At 42.0% G+C, this 21,218-nt stretch overlaps 1 protein-coding gene across 8 annotated transcripts in view; it reads left to right on the plus strand.

Moving 5' to 3' along the window:
* The first annotated feature begins 1,154 nt into the window (after positions 1 to 1,154).
* LRRC8D (leucine rich repeat containing 8 VRAC subunit D) overlaps positions 1,155 to 21,218 on the plus strand; it is a 108,968-nt gene continuing 88,904 nt past the window's right edge. For 4 of the 8 annotated variants that reach the window (XM_036236127.1, XM_036236118.1, XM_036236137.1 and 1 more), the window contains exon 1: positions 13,674 to 21,189. The gene's annotated coding sequence lies outside the window, so the exon portion shown is untranslated. Of the gene's footprint in view, positions 1,440 to 1,927; positions 8,777 to 9,142; positions 21,190 to 21,218 lie in introns of those variants that run through there. The other 4 variants (XR_004955581.1, XM_016122977.2, XM_016122976.2 and 1 more) reach the window with 4 other exon arrangements.

The raw sequence follows: 21,218 nt of genomic DNA on the forward strand, positions 1-21,218 counted from the left end.
AAGGGTCAGTTGTATCACTTCCTTCTCTCTGAAGCCTTCCTGCAACCCTAGAACATCACTCTCTTTAATGCCTCACTACATCTGAACCCATACCTTCCTGAGGATCTGTAGAATTTTGTGTGCCATGCTTATGAAGATTTTAGGTGTGGAGTAAAAGTTGATTGAACATTTACTGACATAAGGATATCTTGGTAGAAGAGAGGCGAAACTTCCTATTGTTGACAGAAATGGGTGGATTCAGATAAAATGAGATATATATCCAAATATTTGGCTGGAACCATTTGTCTTGTTAAAAATCAACAATTCCAAACATCGCTCCTGACTTTACTTCTTGACCCCTGCTTCTCCCCGCCCACGAAAGAGACCGCAAATACGTGTACTTTGATCTTACAACAAAATCAAGAGGGAAAACTATAATGTTGGAAAACACCTCTTGGGAGAGGCCAACCTTTCATCCTCCTGCTTCAGATACAGAACGTTTTTGGCAAAAAAGAATGGAAAAAAAAAAAGAGTAGATTCGGATTAAAAGAAGAACCGACTCTCCAATATATCTTTAATAGCAGAGACAGAACAAATGGAGGCTGGGAAAATATTTGTGCCAAGATAAAAGTTGTGTGCCTCCAATCCCAGGTAAAGACTTTCTTCAGGCTTGGAAGTCGCTTTAAATGACTTTTGTGCGAATACTCACCCCCCCCCCCACACACACCATTTCACTGTGTTCCTCCTCAAATCTTATTATCAGAGTTTTAGTCAACAGGATGGACCTAGGAATGGCAAAGGTCCCTGACCTTGCCTCGCTCGCGTCTGATGACACAGGCTTCTCGGCACCGCGCCCTGCCCAGGTGGGCGTTTGACAGCATTTCGGGAACCGCGATCACCGCTGCCGCTCTTCCCCGCTCTGTGCACCTGCTTGGCGTGTAGCAGCCTCTCGCTCCCAGTCCCCGGCCCTGGGCCACCTAACTCGCTACACACCAAGCTCTGGTCAGCCCGCCCCCCCGGGCTGCGGAAGCGCCCCGACCCTCGCCAGGCGCAGCGGAACAACCAGGGGAAAGCGCTCGCAATCACATGGAGGCCCGGGCCCGCCCCATTGGCTGCGGACGAGCCAGTCGCGGCGCTCGCCGGCTGCGGTTGGTCCCGGAGCAGCAGCGCCTGCACGGGCCCGGAGTCCATGTTACGCTTTGTCTAATTCCCCCCGTTACAGAGTCATGTGCTGCTGCTCCCGTCGCCGCCGCTGCCGCCGCCCGTGGTGCCCCGGCTCCTCCGCCGCGCTTCGAGGTGGCCGCCGCGGGCGGGGCCGCGGGAGCAGGGTCCAGGGCGCCGCGCGCCTTCGCCGCCCCGCCGCGTCCCGGTGCAGCCGCCGCCCGCCGCAGGTGATGCCGCCACCTCCCGCCTCAGCATAAGCCGTGGCTCGGCGGCCAAGCTGCCCCGGCTGCCCCAAGGTTGGTGCGCACCTCTCCGGGGCAGGCGCCGGGCGCTGCACAGGTGGGAGCCGCGCCGGCGTCCTGTCCCGCGGCGCTTCGGCCCGAGCGGAGGCTGCGGCTGCGAGCTGGCGGCGAGGGGCCGCGGGGGGACGGGTAGCGGACAGCTACCTGGGCCGCGCCGTGCTCCCGCCCCCGATCCCTCGGGCCCGTAAGATTGTTTGGCTTTGGGCAATTGGAGTAGCGGGCGCTGCGGGCTCCTTGGCCGCGGGCGGTGGGCCCTGCGGGAGGAGAGGCCGGGCTGCCTCCCTCCTGCTCTCACCCTGTCCCCCCCAATCCCCCGCCCCATCGCGCGCTCTTTTCTCTCGCTTCCCTCCGCCCAGTTGGAAGGGCGGGGAGACCCGAGTATGGCTCGGCTGATTCCTTCCAGGGGTGGGTGTTTGGTGTCTGGCCTTGCTGGCTGCATGCCCAGAAGGTGAGCCCTTTAACTTCTCTAGAAACGCCTCCTCGTCGCCCCCTTTCCGCGCCGGGTGGGCTGGGCGGGGAATCCAGGGCCGCGCCCCGCCCCCAGCTCCGGGAGGAGGGAGACGGGGCCCGCAGGTGCACCCAGCCCGCCGCGAGCCATCTCCGGGTTGGGTACCGGTATAATCCGCTTCTAGCTTGTTTGGAAGCGTGGGCACTTGGGAGCAGGACTTCTCGAATCCTGTCTAGGGCCTTGGAAAGGAAGAGGATTGGGACGTGGGGCGGGGGGCAGTTGCCCAGATAACCATTACCTCCGCTTACTGGAGGGTCGATAGGGGCCTTTCTCTTTCTAGGGTCCTTTATTTGGGATATTTCTTACGGATAAAGAAATAAGGGTTTTTTTTGTTTGTTTTGTTTTGTTTTGTTTTTGGTTGTTTAAAAAGCCAGCCGCAGTGAAGAAAAGCTGCCTCATGTCGAGGGGAGGAGAGGTAGGTCCCTTTGGAGAGGGAGAGGTGGGATGTGGGGTCCCACCGGGTATGCAGTTGGGGCTTTGTGTCGCGGGTGGGGGCAGTAGGGTTTCCGGAAAGAAGAGCTCAAAGATGATAAGGAGGGATCCCTTAGGATGTAAACAGAGAGATGGGGAATAGGTATTGGGAAGTCCTAGCCGGTTGTGGGCTCCACTTGAGCCAGTTGGACTCGTACATGGTTCCCTTTGCTTTGCATATTTCTTCCTTTCCTCCCTGACTTTGAAATATATTTCTTCTTAGACAGAGGAAGCTGTGAGGACATATTTTGAAAGAGATACAGTAGTAAAGAGAGAGCTGACGTCTGGAAACTTTCCTTGGGAGCTTCGGTAATTAAATTACATCCAGTCAGCGTTTATTGAGCACCTATTATGTGTTCTGTGCTAGACATTGAAAGAGCCTGACAAGCAGGGAATTCCCATCTTCATAATGGTGAGGCTGTTTACTTCATAAACAACCAAAGGGCACTTCCAAGTGCCAAGAATGACTGATTCAGATCTTCCCTGCCCAAGCTTCTGGGGCCTTTGCTTTTTACAGACCTGTGGGAAGAGTTCTGCACCATGACTGGTAAATGGGGTCTTAAGAGAGCATTTGTTTATACAGCTCATAAGTACCAAGCACCTACCATCAGCTAGGACAAGATTAGAGGTGTCGCTTCTCCTCTCCTTGACATTAAAAATGCAGTAGCAAACTAGGAAAGATCCTGAGATGAAAGGTAGGTAAAGAACAGATCTGGCAAAGATAATTTGGAGCATTTGGTCTCTAGGTTATTTAGGGAACCTCCCATAACATAATTAGGTAGTCCATGGAGCTGAAGAAAAATTCAAAATCTTGAATTGTCATGGTTTATATATTAGAACATTTTATTTTAGACTTGTCTCATTTGTATTGAGGTATGTGAGTGTACACATTGTTGATTAAAATTTAACACCTCAGAAGGTTGAAGAAGAAACCGTTCTTAGGTGACCCAGTCCCCCAGTCTCTGCCATTACCATGTTAAGTAGTGTATGATGACACAGTGAAAGTATTGAACCATATATTCATCTTTTTATCCTTGCCGAGGTTTACAGAATTTTTAAAACTTGGCCTTTTCCCCTTAATTTTTATATTGTGCAGGTTTTTTTTAATGATTAATTTTGGAAAATTTTGATGTGTTTGTCATGTTCCAATAGCTAAGTTGTTTTGGTAGCTGTATTTTGGAAATTAGACTTGGTTCAGCTCAGTACTACAGGTAAATTGGCACTGGGTATGAAAAAAATAAAGTTATATCAAAACTCATGATCACATATGTTCTTGAAGTGGTAGTTGGTAAGAGATTTCACATATTTTTCACATAAAATTGGAGCTGCTGTTTGATGTTCTAATAAGCAACAGCAGTCAGTATTTATTGAGTACCAGCGGTAAGCAGAGAACTAGCCAGAGTGGTTGCTGTGATGCCTTATAGAGAGGGAGAGGATTCTTGAACTAATAGAGGGCAGGTAAGACAGGTGCATTTGAGGATACCACCAGAAGAGAATGATTGCATTTCTCTAGGAGGTCAAGGGATACTGACGTGGAAAGGGTGTTTGGAGCCAGATGGAAGTGTTGTGTGTGTTGTAGAGAAGCAGGAAGGAGCACACATTGGGGGGAAGCTTTGAAGTCTGTAATGGGTCAAAATCGTAAATAGGTTTGCCTGGTTGTAGCAGAAATCATGACTACTGATAAAGGAAGGTAGAGGGTATCTAGTTAGTGGAAAACTTGAAACAAAAGACAGTGTTGTTAATCATTTGCTTCAAGAAGAACAGTTCTTAACAGGGGGTGGTTTTACCTCCCAGCAAACATTTGACAATGTCTGGAGACATTTTTGCTTATTGGAGCTGGGAGGCAGATGCTACTGACATCTAGTGGGTAGAGGCCAGGGATCCTGCTGAATATCCTGTAATGCCCAGGTTATTACCCCACAACATAGAATTATTCTGCTAGATGTCAGTAGTGCTAGGGTTGAGAAAACTTGCACAAGACAGTGAATGTAGAGGCCACTGTGAAGTTACATCTCAGAATAGGGCTTGAAGGAGTTGGTTCTTGACATGTGAGGAAAGACACCAAGGTTAGGAAGCCAATCTATGAGACTTCTGCTGTGCTCAGGCCTGACATGATTATGATCTGGGCAAATTCTAGTAAGAAAGGGGCATTTTCAAGAGATCATGACAGATGAGCTAGCAGGGCACTATAATATTGGGGAGTCATAGATTCAGAACTGGAATCTTAGAGCAACCCTGATCTTAGGGCATTCTTACACTTGCTAGGCAGCCTCTTTAAACTCCTCCAAGGTACAGAGTATTATGAATCCTCATTTAACATCTTGGATAGGTTCTGTGACTTTAAGCAAAACAACATTAATAAAGCCTGTTTTACCATAGATTAATTGATATAAGCAAGAGTTAACTTCCTACAGCATGTTATCATTGTTATAATGAAATGACTTTGAATGAAATGACATTATTCGAGGACTTGCTGTACTTTTGAAGGCATGTCATTGTATATTTGGACAGCATGTGTGAGTAGTATTTGAGAGGAAGACTGCCTCCTTGAAACTTTTTTTCATTGATTCTATTCCTTTGGAACTACCAACTTCTACAAGGTGGCCTTTTAAATGTACAAAGTCAGTATGATGTCTCCCTCTCACCACTTTTCTCAGTGCACAATAATACCAGCTCTTCACGTCCTGCATGGGATGAGATTTCCTGGTGTCTCCTCAGTTCATTAGCATCTCATGGAGAGTAATGAATGTCTGGAATTGAATATGGTAATTGAGATGTGATCTGGTCAACTCAGTACAGTATGACAGCTATTTCCTGAGACCAGGGCATAAGCATCTACTTATTACAGCTTAAACTTACAAAACCGCCTTAAAAAAAAAAAAAAAAAAAAAAGGTAGTGCCTAGTACAGACTAACGTTAGAGGTTCTGGATAGTCAAAACTCCTAGATAGTCAAAACTCCTGGATGAGCTGCTGTGTTCTGTATTCATTGGACAGATTTTTTTTTTCTTTTGGTGAAGTCGAGTGGAAGTCTTTTGGTTTGTTTGTTTTTGGCCCCGTTCAGTGCTATCCTGTTTATTATTTAGAGCTTTTAACATCTTGATTCTAGTAGAATGGCTTTGCCAAAAGCTTTGTAGTCACTAATATTAATAAGACATGAAACCCAGTAGTTTGGCACTGCCGGTCCTATTTGAAAGGTAAGGGTGTTGAGTGACAGCAGTGAATTGCAGCAGTTGGGTAGCCCTTGGTTTAGGGGCTTCCGAGAAATCTGTGTTCTTGGCCATGCTTCACTGCATTTAATTCTTGCTAATGTTTGCATGTTGGGTGCCCTTTTGAAATTATTTGAATCCGTTGCAAATTTCTGAAATCTGTACTTCGTGCTCTGGGGTCTTTGTAATTCTGTTAAGACATTTAGCAGAGAATTTTTAATGTTCGTTGCAAATCTGAAGCTTGCCAAATCTGAGTTGCTTTTGAAATTTGTGAGGAGGTAAACAGGATAACTTGGTACTGGCAAAAACCATATGTGAATTTGGTTCCCACTCAGGGTAAGCTTTCTTTTCTTTTCTTTTCTTTTTTGCTAGTGTGCACAAAATAATTAGTGACAGCTTTACATTTGGAGGAGAGAGGATTGGGGCTTAGAAACAAGCTATTTTCCCAGAACTGGGCTTTAGCTTGTTGCTCTGTAATTTTATACTTATCAGATTTCATTGAGAAGACATTAGGAAATTACCATTCTCAGATGTCTTTTGAAGCCTGTGGGTCAGAAATCCTAGGTGACTTAGTGCCAAATTTTCCAAATATTCTAGTTCTCTCCAACAAACTAGATTTAAATAAATTATTTGGTTCGAGTGGCAGCCATCCAATAGTGCTGAGAGTGTTAGAACAAAATTCCAGATCTCATAGCCTGTACGTGCAACCTCTTTGATATAAATGTTTATTCTGCCCCAATCCCGTGCTGGTGATGTTGTCTGTCTAGATGGTACAGTGTGCTTGTTCTCACTTCTGTACTGGTCCATGTGTGAAACCCTTCTGTATTCTCTGAAGATGAAGGATATTCCTATGAATAGAAGGGATGTTTTGTGAATATATGAGATTTCTTGAGGAGAAAGATATTTAAGAACCTTTAGATATTGTTCTTTCATACTTTCAAAGACTGTATCAAAGGCGAAGTCATCTTGAGATTAAGGATACAATGTATCATTTTGAATAGAAAGATAGAATTTTATAGATGGATCAATACTTGAGTTTTATAAACGAAAAAAGGCACAGAGAGGTGGTATTAGCTGCAGCTTACACATGTGACAGAGGAAGCATTTGACTCCACCTGCCTTAAAGGCCACAAATAAAGATTTCTGAGGATAAAGATTTCTCCTCTGCTTAAAGGTTTGTAAACAGTGGGATCCCTCAGGTCTTGTTTACGTAATTGCTCCAAAAGAAGGAGGACACAGTGGAATTTCTAAGTTTACAGTAAACTCTTTGGAATTATGAAATATCTAACCAATGGGGATATACTCCAGGGAAACTATCCTGGGACATATTAGTCATCAGAAAATTTGCAGGTGAGTTTCCTTGCGGGCAGATATGAGGTCAGGTATTAAGAAGGAAGTTACAGAACTGTCATAGGATGATGGTTTGGTGGGAATATCTAGGAAGGGCTTCAGAAATACTTTCACAATGTTCCACTTGCTTTTGCAGATTACAAAGGACAGGAAATATTAAGCTTCATCAAAAGGGTATTAGAAGCAAAACAGAAACACAATCTTAGTTGAGTTTCCACTATGCTTTGTTCAAAGTGTTGGTCCCCATCTTTAGGAAAGACATCAGAGTTAGCCATGTAATGACACCTAGAAAGCATAGATATTTTTGCTAGAATGGAAGCACTATGAGGATAGGGCCTTGCAATTTTTTTTTTTTTTCCTGATGAAAATATTAAGATTTCTAGCATCAGGAAAGAAGATAGCTGGGAAATGTTATTGACGCCCATGAAATCATTGTGGCAGGGACAGAGAAAACCTGGATTGGTCACCTAATTCCAGCAAACCTGAATGTAGTATTTCAGTTGCTGCTTCCTTGTCTCCACGCTCCACTACTCTTGAGGTGAAGGCAGAGATTTATCTGCCCTATTCGCCACCAATTTCCCTGCGTCCCACATATGGCAGGCCCTCCATTTGTGTCTGTCGCCTGAAGGAATGCGTGAAGAGGTATACCTTAAAACTTTATAAGACATAAATTAAAGATGAATGCAAAAAATATGGTACCAGTTTTTCTTAACCCTGGCTGGCATCAGAATCAGTCTGGAGAATACATAGTTTCCATCTGAAGCTGGGAATCCTCATATAAGGAAGGCCAATTTTTAGGTGGATTTTTGACTGCAAGGGTGGCCGGCACCCCTAACCAATATCAACTTTATTTTAAAATAAAGCCTAGACCCTTGCCCATTCCTATTGAATCAGACTGTGCAAGAGTGGAGTTTCAGTTTTACAGATTTATTCTCATCTCATTGGGTATGAAATCACACAATTGGTTATTAAGACCAACAAGGAGTTTTAAGGATAAATCTGTATCCTTGGAAGGTGATGACTAAGACAGTGAATGTGCCACAGCATGGCCCTTGGTGCCTCCATGAGACACTGCATCCTGGACTGGATGGCAAGATGGGCCCGACTGACAAGTCATTTCCAGAATGGGTCCATGATGACTGTTGCACCAGCCTGTGCAAAAATAAAAATCAAGACAAGGCAGCAAACTTTTCGGTTTTAATTTTAGTGCTAAATTTATTCAATTTAAAGAGGTTGTCTTTTTGTTTTTGTTTTTTTTAAAGCTTGGGTTATCCTTTCTACTTTGAGGGGTTAATTTTTTTCCTTGTATGAAAGGATGGCAATGGTTTGCTTTTTGGTGTCATTCCTTGGTCACCTAAAACCTAACACTGTCATGACAGTATTGTTTTTGAAGTTTCACTTGTCTATGTAATAAAAAATCTGGGAACTACTACTGCTCTGAGGTTTTCAAGATGTCTTTATCCTCCTCTTGACACTTGCTATTGGGAAAGGCTCACAAATATCAATATTCGATTTCATTATGAACATTTCATTTCTTAAAAATGTTTTTACTTTCCTCCTCTGCTTGCTGGTAATAATTAGGAGCATTGCCAGAGAAGGCTTCGGTTCCCCAGCAACCCATAAATTCCATAGCTAAATCTCAGCATCAGCCGATCACTGCAGTGCATTATACAAAGCAGGGAGAAGAAAGGAAGTGCAAGAAAACCTCTCTTTCTGAAGGATGTTGACCACCAGAAAGCTGCCTCTCCAGATGTCACACAGTGTAGACGGGACACATACATGCCTATCACCTTTGGTATGAAATGCAATCAATCAAATTTCTCTTCACTGATTATTCGCAACCCAGTTCTAAGAAATGTTTAAAAATTAAAATTCTTTGGAAAATGGCCTCCCCACTGAATAAGCTTTTAAAAATCAGGTTTTTTTTTTTTTTTTAAATTAGATATAACTGGTATTTTGTTTTTAACTTAATGGTCAAGAAGAAATTAAACAATTTATAGAATACGCAAAGTTAATAATACTATTAGGCATCTATCGATTGCTCAAACCTGCCCCCTTCCTATACACACACATGAAGAAAGACTTTCTTCTCTCTCTAACTTAGATCTTTTCAAATTTATTTTTGTTATGGAACTTTTTTTTTTTTTTGCTTTACCTACAGTCTCATTTAATCCTCAAAACAATCCTGAGTGGAAGGTGGATTTTTTCCCACTTTACAGATGACATACCTGAGACTTGAGAGGTCCTGTGATTTGCAAAATATCACACAAGTGGTAGAGGTGAGATTTGAAACCTGTTTATTTCAAAGCCCATTCTCTTATCTACTGCACTCTTCAGATTCCTTTATATTCATTTCACAGTACCGGTTAAAATTTTTGTTAAGAAAAGAATCAGAATTTGAAGCGTAAAGGAACCTTACAACTCGTCCAGTTCATGCTCCTCACTTGTGGATCAGATCTGAAACGTGGGAACACAGCCGAGAATAGTGCTGTAGTGGTGCCCAGGTCTTCGGGCTTCCATGCTGGTGTTCTCGTCAGTGCACAGTGGTTTGTAAAAATACCAACCCGTTGGTAGCATCACTTCAGTGAAAATTCGTGCCGGCATTAAGAGGGTAATTTAAAATCACTTGTTTTAGTGCTTTTGGTAGCTCTCCTGTCTTTTATCACCAATTGATAGAATGCCACTTGTAATAGTGCACACTAAGCACCCTCTTCCTAAATTAGATCTCACCCTACAGTAACTACTGTACATAAATATGTAAAGCTGTAGCTAATATTTGTCAAGGTGTTACATCCAAATGCTTGCTGAATAAATACTATAACAACGGGCATTCAAAACATTCATATCCTCTAATAATGAATTAATAAATACCCATATATTTATATCACATATTTATGGTCTGTTTTATTTATAGATAAATTATGCTCAACTATAATGACTTCAGTGAAGTGGACTTACTCTGTTAAGAGTTTCCGATCTAACGGTTTTATTTTACATTTCACCAGTAATAAAGTACAAATAGGGAAATAGCCTGCAGTGTTACACAGGTGGCACACGTGTACCCCCTTCCGATACACACGCGTGAAGAAAGACTTTCTTCTCTGACTCAGTTCTTTTCAAATTTATTTTTGTTATTGAACTTTTTTTTTTCTTAGTTCTAAGTTTTTTCCTTATAAGTTATTTGTGCTTGATAAATTATATACCAAGCAGAAACTTTATAATCGTACCTGTAATTTCTGCACTAACAAAGAGAAAGTTGGATACTAGCTAATGGCCCAGGGGTCTCAGGCAAATATCAAATGCTGCCTGAAGTGGGCCTCATGTGAGATGATTCACGGCAGCTGGTACTCAATCTCAGAGTTGGGCGGTGGGGTGAGTGAGGGTGGACCTTTGCTGAACTAGAAAATGCAGATTCTGTTCCATCCAAAGGGGTCTGTTGAGCAGATCTCTTCAGCAGCCAATTGTTGCCATGTGGAAATGTGGGCCAGTCTTGCCAGATCTTCTGATTTTTCACTGTAAGCTAGAAATCTGGATTATGACATAAAAATCTGATTTTAAAAGACTGACTGACTAAGCATTTTAAATACTTCCTGCAGACCAAACAAAATAGCTTTGTGGGCTGGATACAGCCTGTGAGCTTTGGCCTTTAGACAGAGAGAGCCCTTTAGTGGCCAGGTAAACGGAAGCATGGGATTTGAATAAAAGCACAACATTTTTAAAAATCAGTTTGATGGTAACAATTTCTGCCCTTTAAATTTTGTATGGATGCATTTCAAGGGTTGTCCTTCCTGAGTAAGGGATTCTAGGAGAACCATGGGGTATGAGAACGAAGCATCTAGCAGAAGATGATATGAGAATTGAGGGGCAGGTGGGCCCAGTGGTAGAGATTGAGGGGTAAGTACCACTTAGAGGTGAAGAAAGAGATCACTTACCATGCAAGAAAAGGGACAAGGAAAATTTATTTATGTCTTAAAGTTGATTTGGGGGTAATAGGGAAGAGAGGGAGAACAAAGAGGAGTCCATACATGAGAAAGGGAAATCTAGGACCCGATAAATGTTTTAAAATAGATGCAGAATCTATGCACATGGGCAGATTATTTTGCTGTTCCTCGTATGTGCACGTTAATTTGTGTTGATTTCTGCAAAGGGAGAATTGGAGTGAAAAGGAAGAGGAAGGGTTCATGTCAGAAAGGAGACTAGGATGAAAAGAAGGGGAGACTTTAGAACAACTGATATTAAAGTGAACCTCAAAAGCTGGAAAATGGCATTGTAGAAAGCTGGCTATGTTTGAGTACAAACCAACACATTTTTTTCTCTCTCTCTCAAACCCCAGCATTGTCTGAAGGGATATGCAAGGCAGTCCCCAGCTTGCAGATGGCTCTGGACTCCAGCTTGCTTCACTTGCGGAGAGCTGACGGTTGCTCAGCGCCACTGGGAGTGGCCTGCACAGTCCCTTTGTGTGAAGTTATTGGCAGCATGGTGCATCTGTCTGGTTAGGGCACGCTCCTTGGAGAACAGTGCAGGCTGAGTGTTAGCCCCTCTCCCTGGCTGGATGCCCTCAGACCTGTCTTATGATCCTGCTAGTGCTCCTGTCTTCCAGGGGACAATTCTGCCATCATTTAAGTATAATTTGTTGTAAATACACCCTGTTTATAAGGGAAGAGAGATGCTATCTTAGCAGATCTCTGTTACTAGCTGAGTCTAGACTCCTTGCCTGAGAGGGGATTTTTAAAAGCATTTTTCTCTTAATCATCCCAAGTATGGCACTTTGTTCCTGGAATGTTAGTATTTTCTGGGAAAGAAACCCTTTGCTTCATCAGCAGGTTTTATTCCAGTCCATAAGACTGTCATCCCTGTGTCATCCCCTGTGTGACCGGAACACGTTGCTCTCAGCTGGTGTAACTAGCCCCTGCATTAGTTAGTTTGCATTAGTTGTGCCCCTGCATTAGTTAGTTGAATGCAATAAGGGTCTTTGCTTTTTCTCATTATGGAAGCTGGTTTGTGGTATTGAGAATGGGTACAGATTTGCTTACAGTGTTGCTGAGAAGAAGGAAAATTCTTCAAATTCCATTGTTTGTTCTTCTAGGGACTGTAGTCCACAGATGGAAATCCTGGAAGATCCTATCAGGAAGTGAAACTCGTAAATAATCTTTGTGCTGGGCTAGGGCTTTATGGATTAACAAATTATACAAGAAGTCTTCTTTAGCCTTCTTATAAAATACATTTTAAAAAGAACACAATCATTGAGACTGATCTATTCCGGAAATAATAATAGGAAGCACTTATATTGTACTTGCACGTGCTTGGCGCTGTTTGGAGCACATTACATATGCTGGCTCATTTAGTTGTGCCCCTGCATTAGTTAGTTTAATGTAATAAGGGTCTTTGCTGAGCAGTCAGGGAACTCAGGCCACATAGCTAGAAGTGGCAGAGCTGTGATACGAACTCAAGCAGTCGTAGCTTCAGGATTTGTGCTTTTGAGACTGCATTGTTGTGTCCGGTACTGTCTCACCACAAGGATCACAAATCTGCTTTAGAAACTTCTTTTGCTTTCCACATCACCTCAGCTATAAACTCAGGATCAGGGTTTGAAATAAAAAAAAAGGAAGAAAATTATATTTCTCTAATATGTCTTCCCCAAGCCAAATGAGCAAACACATGTGTCGGGAGACAATTTCTATCTAGGAACAGAAAGCTAAAGGATTTTTCTGGAACACAGTGCTAAAATACTGGACCGATCATTCTAAGGGCTACATTCAGAGCCTTGTTGCTGTGACAGCCCTCACTCTTGGCTTCAGAATTGTTTTTAAGAGCACAAAAACTTTTACAACTAGTGGATTTGCTGAGCTCAGAATGTTTCTAAAACTACTTTTTGCAGTTAATAAAGGGCCAAGGGAAGAGCCAAGGATTTGGAGCTTAGAGGACTTGCGTTCTGGTCCTGTCACTCTCTGGTATTGACTGATCTTGAATTTCTCAAGACTTGAGTTTCATCCCATGTAAATGGTAGAGGGGGTAATAACGGCAATGTGATTGCTGTGGTAAGGATAAGAAACTTTTCTATATGACGATATTTTATTAACACTAGTAGCCGTGTGTTAGGCAGGAAGTGGACCAGCATGTGTTGTGTCAGTCTTGGAAGTGATTTTCTGTGGGTGAGAGGTGGGGGTGGATGCTTGGGAAGAAGTGGGGAATGTTTGCATTGATCTGAACTTTTTTCCTTTCCTGTTCTCACTTCACCTGTATTATAGTGTGGAACCATAGTGTGAGTGTTGACTCAGTTCCTGGCCCGAACTCCTTTTCCTTGGTTTTTTTTCCCCGTCTTTGGGCTTGCCTCCAGTTTGCCTACAAAGTGCCATTTGTTGGAAGGGTGAAGCAGGCGATTCTCTGGGCAGCGACACTGTGGCTGCAGGCAGTTACTGTAGTTCAAAGCAAGAAAGCCTGATGGAGTAGGAGGGACACTGGCAGGGCTTGTTCCTTAGAATTTTGTACATTGATTTTAAAGAAAAGAAAAGGGAGTAAGAGATGACTTCTCAATAGAAATATTATGAAAGGCCCTTCATAACAGAACAAAATTGGGCAAGGAGAAAGGGCTTTAAGAAATCACTACTTATTACTCAAAGCAAATGCTGCTGCTGCTTTTTTTTTCCTTCTTTTTTTTTTTTTTTTTTTTTTTTTTTTTTTTTTTTTTAGTGAAAGCAAATGCTTTTTGAGCACTTACTGTGTCTGCAGTGCATTCTAGATGGATAGGAAACAAAAATTCATAATAAATAATAAATAGCTATCATTTAGGTGCATATTAGGCACCCTGCATTGGGCCAAACGCGTCTTGTGTTGTATCCTCACATCAGTCATGAGGCAGGCATCATTTTGGGGGGTACCATTTCATACGATTATGTGTTCAAATAACCCACCAAGGGTTACAGTGCTAGTAAGTAACTGAAAGCACTAAACTTTGAACCGAGGTGTGTCTCTCATACACAGTATGAAAGACGAGTAAGATACACCCCTGCTTTCAGGGGAAGAATAGTGTGTAAAACAGCTTAGTATAAGTCAGCGCAGCATTTTTTAGACATTTGCTTAGGAGGAAGGAGAGGCCGATTTTGACTGGAAAGATCAGAGGTTTCACTAAGAAAAATAACTTGATCATGGCCTTGAAGGATGAGAAAGGTGGTGACTGGTAGGGAAAGGGTGAGAGAGGTTAGGAAACATTAGGGTGGGATAGCGTGGAGTCATAGGGGAAATACGGAATGTGTTTGGGGAATGGTGGTGTGATAGAGTGAGGGGTGTGGGAGGAAAAGAGGGCAGAAAAGGAGGTTGGGACAGATTGCAGAGGGCCTGGAGTGTCCTGCTAAAGAATTTGGACTTTATTTCATTGCTTTTGAAGGTTATCCCTTTAAAGGTTCTTGACAAGGGAAATCATTTCCTCTAGTCTGACATTAGTGATTCTGGTGTAGTAAAGGCAAGAGTATAATGTCTGCAGCGAGGATTCCTCAACCGAGCTGCATTTAGGGCCACCTGGGAGTTTCCCATCCTGGGAACCCCCTGTACACCCCCCTTCCGCCCCCCAGGGATTCTGTTGCTGTAGATCTAGGCTAGGGCCTGAGAAATTGTGTCTAAAAGGCCCTGCAGGTGATTTAGAGCACAGTCAGATGTGGGCATAGGTCCTATAGGCATTAGGACATTGGGGTGAGGGGTCCTGGCTAAGATTAATTGTGGGTTCGCCACTGTGTGGCCGATTTTTAAAACATGGGAGAGGACCAGTAATCAAACCTGGGGAAAGATCTGCCTATTTAGGTTTTACAGTTTGTTCTTTATTCTCTATAAATATTCATTAATCTCAGAGCATGTCATTTTCACATAAATTTTCTCATTCATATCTAGAATGTAGTATGGCTCTAATTTTTTATGTCTTTGTGCTGTTTCCCTTTTGTTTATTTAGAAGGAAATGGAATATGTTGGATTCCCTTGGTGACTGTCTCTTCACTGACAGTCTTTCTTGTGGTGCGTGAGCTCCAGAGTCCACTGCCTGGGGCATGGCGGCTACAGGGCGACACAGTTCAGTTTTTCAGCCTCTTAGGAGTGGAATGAAAGGATGATCACTTGTACATTTCCTGGGAATCAGCCTGAATTTAGACCATTTCTTGAGTTCTAAATCAACTACTGACTTTTAAAGTATAATTTTTGCTGTGAAGGCAAACAATTCTACCAAGGGAGAAGCGGTTTTTCAACATTAAAGAAATTAAGAGTTATAATTTATGCTTAAAAAAAATAATGTTAGTCTAAGTTGTAGCTCTCTTCCTTCTGCTCTGTTCTTTATCTTGCCGTGTGTTTGCAAACCATTCTCATGACCTTCTGCCTGTGCGGCATATTTGTAGTGGGGCCAGATTATACATACACCACTGACTTTTTCATCTGACCTCTAAATTCAGCCTTGGAGTCTCTTCATTTCTTTGAGTTTTGCTAACAAAATCTTCTTGTTGAAAAGGAATATTATTTCCCATGGACCTTTACTGATAGTATGTGGAATAATAGGATCATGCTTTTTGAAATTCAGACACAAGGTCCTAAAATTTTAAACATATCTTTTGTGCTATTGCTTCCTTTACTTAGTTTAGTCTTGGCATTTCAGGTCTAGAGGCGGTTAGTACCCATTGGACATCTAGCCCCTCCTTGAAAATTAAAGGGAGCACAAAAATGAAACTGTAACTTCTTGTTTTTCTTCACCTTTCTTTAATTGAACTGTCAACTGGCTCTCATTTGCCCTTTCACACCTCCCAAATTAATGTTTTGTGTAAATTTGATTATAACAGTGTGAATAATTTTTACGATAGTTATGAATACAGATTGAATATTGTACCTTGTGGTTCTTCTCTTTACATAGTAGATGTATCTAGTGTTTTTCTTTCTAGCCTGCTTAACTCCTGTGTGGTTAAGAATCACGACTTCATGGGAAACTGTATCAAATGCTTCAAATGCTTCACCAAGATCAAAGTACATAGGGTTCATTGCATTCCCTTTCCTTGCTAATTCAGTTGTGTTGCAGCCAAACAGTCCTGGAAACTCTCAGTCCAGAATTCTGGTCAAGGTGAGGAAGTAGCCCTTTGTCCTGGCTTTTCCATTCTGCAAATATCATTTCCTTTCTTTTCAGTATTCATTTATTCAGCAACATGTAGCAGGCTCTGTATCCTCGACTCCCTGTAACCAGTGGTTACATTCTTGTTGCAAAAAGGAAAGCCTCTGAGCCTTTCACTCTACTCCTGCCATATCCACGGGCTTATTCCCTGTGAATTTTCATGCTGGGGCAAGCAAGCCCAATCCATTTGTTTCTTAGTGGTAGTAAAATGGATTGGTTAAAAGTAGACTCCTTCTCCAGCCAGAACGCACAAGTTCTGATATTTGCTATTAGTGTTACTTTGGGCAAATGACTTAGTATCTCTGTGTCTTTTTTCTCATCTGTAAAATGGAGATAATGATAATTTCTACCTCACAGGATTGTTGTCAGGTTGAGTCAATATATGTAAAGTGGAGTTTTTTTTTTGGTAGATTTAGTTTAAAAATTGATGAGTAATCTTTCAAAATTTTATAATAACATTTCTGGATTTCCCAGGCACTTTCTCTTTCATGCTGTTTGCCTTAGCCATTCTACTGCAGGCCAGTGAAAGAAATCAAACTATCCAATTTTGCCGCTTTAAATTATTCAAAAATTTTTTTTCTTCATTAAGATTCCATTATAGTAGATAATTGAGAATTGATATATTCAATTGACAGTGTTGTGTGACATTCCCTATTCATATATTTTGCTCCCTGAAGATATATAATTAAACACACATCTATGTATTTTTAAATTTTTTTTAAAAACATTGTTTTCTTAGCAATGAATATCATATTTATTTGATAGGACCAATCCTTTTAAGTTGTTGGGTTTTTAATATATTATTTTTAAATGGATACCCAAAGAGGATTTAAAAATTTTTTTAATAAGCAGAAATACTAATTACAGAAGATGAACAGACAAAACACACCTTCCAAAGAAAAATGTGTTATAGGACAGTATTTAGTCTACACAATACATATCATGATCAACAGTCAGTAAATAACCCAAGGTTAATCATTGCTAGCAGTCTGTGCAGGAACATTTTGAATCCTCTTAACCTGTGTACAGGTATTTGCATTTAGTCAAACTTTTGTGGTTTCTTGCTATTTTTTCATATTTATGCTCGTTAAATCACAGTACATCAGTCAGTATGGCCCACTTTACATATGTGTTTGCATACTAACCAAAGAATGAGAGGGGAAATTGGAAAAAATATATTAAGATTTTGTTCAGTGGATCACAGTTTGACCAGTAGGTTTGTCTTATTTTATAAAGTAGTACTTTATAAAGCTGTAGCCCAAGAGCAAATTTTAACCTTATTTATCAACTGATATCGTTAAGGCTTAAAATCAGTTGGCCTGTTGCAAACTACATGTTTACAGTTTACACTTTACAAAAATTTGGCAAGGTGATAAAGTAACATGATGCATTTGAGAGAGAGCATTACAAGTTGTGTTTTAAAAGTGAGATTCTTCTGAGCAAAAAATCCCCAGCCAAAATGTACCCACTCATTTCTTTTCAATTAACAGACTCAGGGTGAGTTTTAGCTCCATTACCTACTGCTTTGTGAAAATGACTTAACATCTGTGAGCTCCACTGCTTCTTCCAACACAGAGATGACTTCTTCCTGCAAAGGCAGTACTGAGTATTCAGTGAGGCAGGGCGTGTGAAGGTCATATGTCAATGTTAGTAATTCTGTGTAGTGTAGGTGAGTACATATGTGTGTTTGGAAGCTGAGGAAACCGAGGCACTGAGCCGAGGGACATACCAGCTTAGGCCTGGAACCACCTTGGCTCTGTGTTTCTACCTTGTAGTTGGGTCTTCCAGGTCCTATGGTAGGGTGCTCTATACAGTGTTTTCCATCTCAACTTGCTCAAAACCAAGAAACTGTATCCAGAAGGGAGCCTGAACCATCTTGCAGGCAAATTTTTTAAATAAGATGTTCACCCCCCTTGCTACTTTTTTATTTTGCCAGGGGAAGTGACACTCTGGCTCCTTGAGGATGCCTAATAATCCTCTGTGGGCAAATGCCAGTCAGGCTAGCCAGTTGGCTCTTGAAGACATCTTCCTTGAAAGCCATGGCCCAGGTTTTGGAGAGGCCAGCTGGTGAGTGTGAGTGCCAGAGACCTTCTTCACAGAAAAGCCTGTTGCATGTGCTACCCTAGAAGTAAAGACAGAGAGACAGGGACACTGATGTGAAGGCTGCTCGTACAGAGAGGTAATCTCTTGTTGTTTTTCATTTTCTTCTTTGCAAAATCCAGTTGTAATAATGACCAAGAATCCTCACACAGAGAAATCTTGTGGCAAACATTTTTAACCACCACTAAGATGAAGATAAGCAGCATCACTTTGGATATGAGTTTCTTATCTCTTTTCCCACACCTGTTAGTCCTTAGAAAAGCTCTAATCATTTAATTTGGAGCCTCTAAAATGGCGCTCACAGTGTTGCTCTCTCCATCCGTGGACTGTGTGTTATACTTAGGGAATGGAGACTTGCAAAATGAACCTCCAATATTCTTCCAAAAATCAGTTCTTTTTTTGGTATCATTTGTGCCAACCTAAGAGCATATTTGTTCTCTTCTTATGAGGTTGTGAGTGTGTGCTGAGGCAGAAACACTTCCCCATGAAACACAGAAAAGGCAGGAGAATAGCTCAGCCATAGGAAAGTGTGATATGATGTTTAGGCCTTGTGATTGTTAGGAAACATTTTGGGAACTGATGCAGTCTTAGAAGTGTTACATTATCCTAACTATAAACTTCGAGATCCATACGGGTTAATTTAAGCATGTTTCCTGCGCTTTTTCTTAAGAACTTTATTTTTCTTCAGAGGTTTTCCTTCTAGACTCTTGGAGTTGTAATGAGTAACAGAAATGAAGGCAGAAATACCAAAAGGTATTTTAAAATAGAGTTGCATTTTTAAAAACATGATAATTGTTGACAGAGTTTTTTAAATGAGAGAGAAGAGAGAGAAGTTTTGGGCTGAATGCCCTTCTTCCTGCTTTTCTCCCACCAGGTACTTTGTGGGAAAGAAATGGCAGTGCTTTAGGAAGAAGCATTAAGTTTGTGAAAAGAGATGAAGAATTGAAAGGTCCAGGGTAAGCAGGGACTGTGAGAGAGAAAAAGATGGTAGCGGAGGCAGAGCTGGACCTTAAAAGGGTGCTAAGAACCTTTGGGAAGTTTTTGGCAATAAGCCGTCATTAGACAGTGTATGTCTGAAAGATGCGAATGCATCCCTGTCCCTCTTAGCCCTTGCCATCACACTTGAGGGCCCTGACTTCACACTCGAACTACCCTTGCCTTTCACCTGCATGCTCTGTAACTGCAAAGTCTTTTGCTTAGAGGTGATGGGGAATGGCTAGTGAGATGGAGTTTATCTGGAGACAAGGCAAACATGCTCACTTTCTCCTTCACTCTCCGCAACTGTTTGGAGTCTCACCATTGCCAAGATTCTTAATCACCTTTTAATATGTGCTCTGTTTCTTGGCTTGTCAGGAGACTGATAGCAGTATGCTACTGAGTGAGTGTGGAATAAATGCTGAAGCAGAAGGAAATGGAAAATGAGAAAATTTCAGCAGTTTCAGTAAAAGTTAAGGCCATACATGTGTCTTTTTTTTTAAATTTTTTTTAGCCTTCTTAAAAAGGCCTAGTTAGAGAAAAAGAATTCAAGAAACAAATAAATATTAGCTGATTTAGTTCTGAACTGGACTTTGTACCTTGGCATATGAATGGCTATCCTAGAACCTTTCAAATTTTTGCCACTGAGTAATTCTGAAAAGGCTGACAGAGCCAGTAGTAGATAATGGGAAAGAGCAGTGCCCTCTGTTTGAGTTATTAAGGTACATATTATTGAGGTGGGTAAGGAACCTTGCTTTCTACAGAGTGATAGCATGTAAATTGTGCAGGACCATTCTGAGATGAAGGAATGGATCAGAAGTGGATGTTGGGCTTGACTTTCCTCCCAAATTCACGATTATTTTGAGAATTAGCAGTGTAGAGGAAGTGGCCCAGATTTTATACTTAGGAAAAGACCTGTTATTCAATTCTCCATTGGACCACTTTTTCTAGCTGAGACATTGGGACAGTTACTGAAGTTCTCTGACCCTGTTACCTCAATTGGGAATATGAGAATAGGACTTTTGAATATCTGTTGGGAAATGTTAAGACACGGGAGATTAAAATGAGGTGCCAGGTGACACTGACTAGGAGCTTAATGTCCATCAGTTTCTTACTACTTCAGTCACAATTTAGCGTTTTTATGTAGAATAATCATCCTTTATATTCTGTTCTCCATGTTGTTTTAAGACATGAATAACTTTCATTAAAGTCATCAGCTTGATGATAAAAGGAACTTTATCAGAAGCAGTACTGTAAGTGCCTTGTAACCTGATATATTTGTGTGCAAGGACAGGCAGGGTACAGAGGAAACCTTCCACACCTGGTGGCCACCTGGAGGCTCAGACATGGGGGACGCAACACATATGCAAACTCCTAGAGCTGGCACACTGAATATGGCAGATTCTTAAACCTTCTGTTTACTGTTTTTTAAACACCACTCTGAAGTTCACCTAAGTCGGAGGGTAGCAAAATGAACATAAGCCCAGAACTTTGGAACTGCTACACACAGAGAAGTCCTTAATTGTTTTTTGGAAGAATGCACTACACGATTTATCGTGTGTGTGTGTGTGTGTGTGTGTGTGTGTGTGTGTGTGTGTGTGGAGTTAGTATATGTAAATATTAGGGGACTGTGAGGGTGAGGATCCCAATTGGGAGACATCCTTGGAACCCGGAATGCTCCCCCCCTCCCCCCCCCTAGCTCTTGGCAGCTGTATGTACACTCTCTCTCTTTTGAGTCAGCCAGGCGCAAGACAAGTAATTTCCCATCCTGACGCTCTTAAAGCTGCGGGGCTGGAAGGGATAAGCTGGGATGTGGCTGTTAACTTTAAAGTTTTGCATAAATCCAGCCTCCACTCCCCTGGAAAGGCTGGGTCTTGTCTTTACACCTTCCCCAAAGGCGATTTGTTTTTTCAGGGGCGGGGGTGGGGAGGAGAGGAAAGAAGGAAAACGGCGGCAGACTGTCAGGGCGCTGGGAGGAAGCGTGTAGTCGACTGACTTAGGTACATGTGGGGAGGGGGAACCTCGGCAG

This window comes from Rousettus aegyptiacus, unplaced genomic scaffold (assembly GCF_014176215.1).
Source record: "Rousettus aegyptiacus isolate mRouAeg1 unplaced genomic scaffold, mRouAeg1.p scaffold_m13_p_1, whole genome shotgun sequence".
Lineage (NCBI taxonomy): Eukaryota > Metazoa > Chordata > Mammalia > Chiroptera > Pteropodidae > Rousettus > Rousettus aegyptiacus.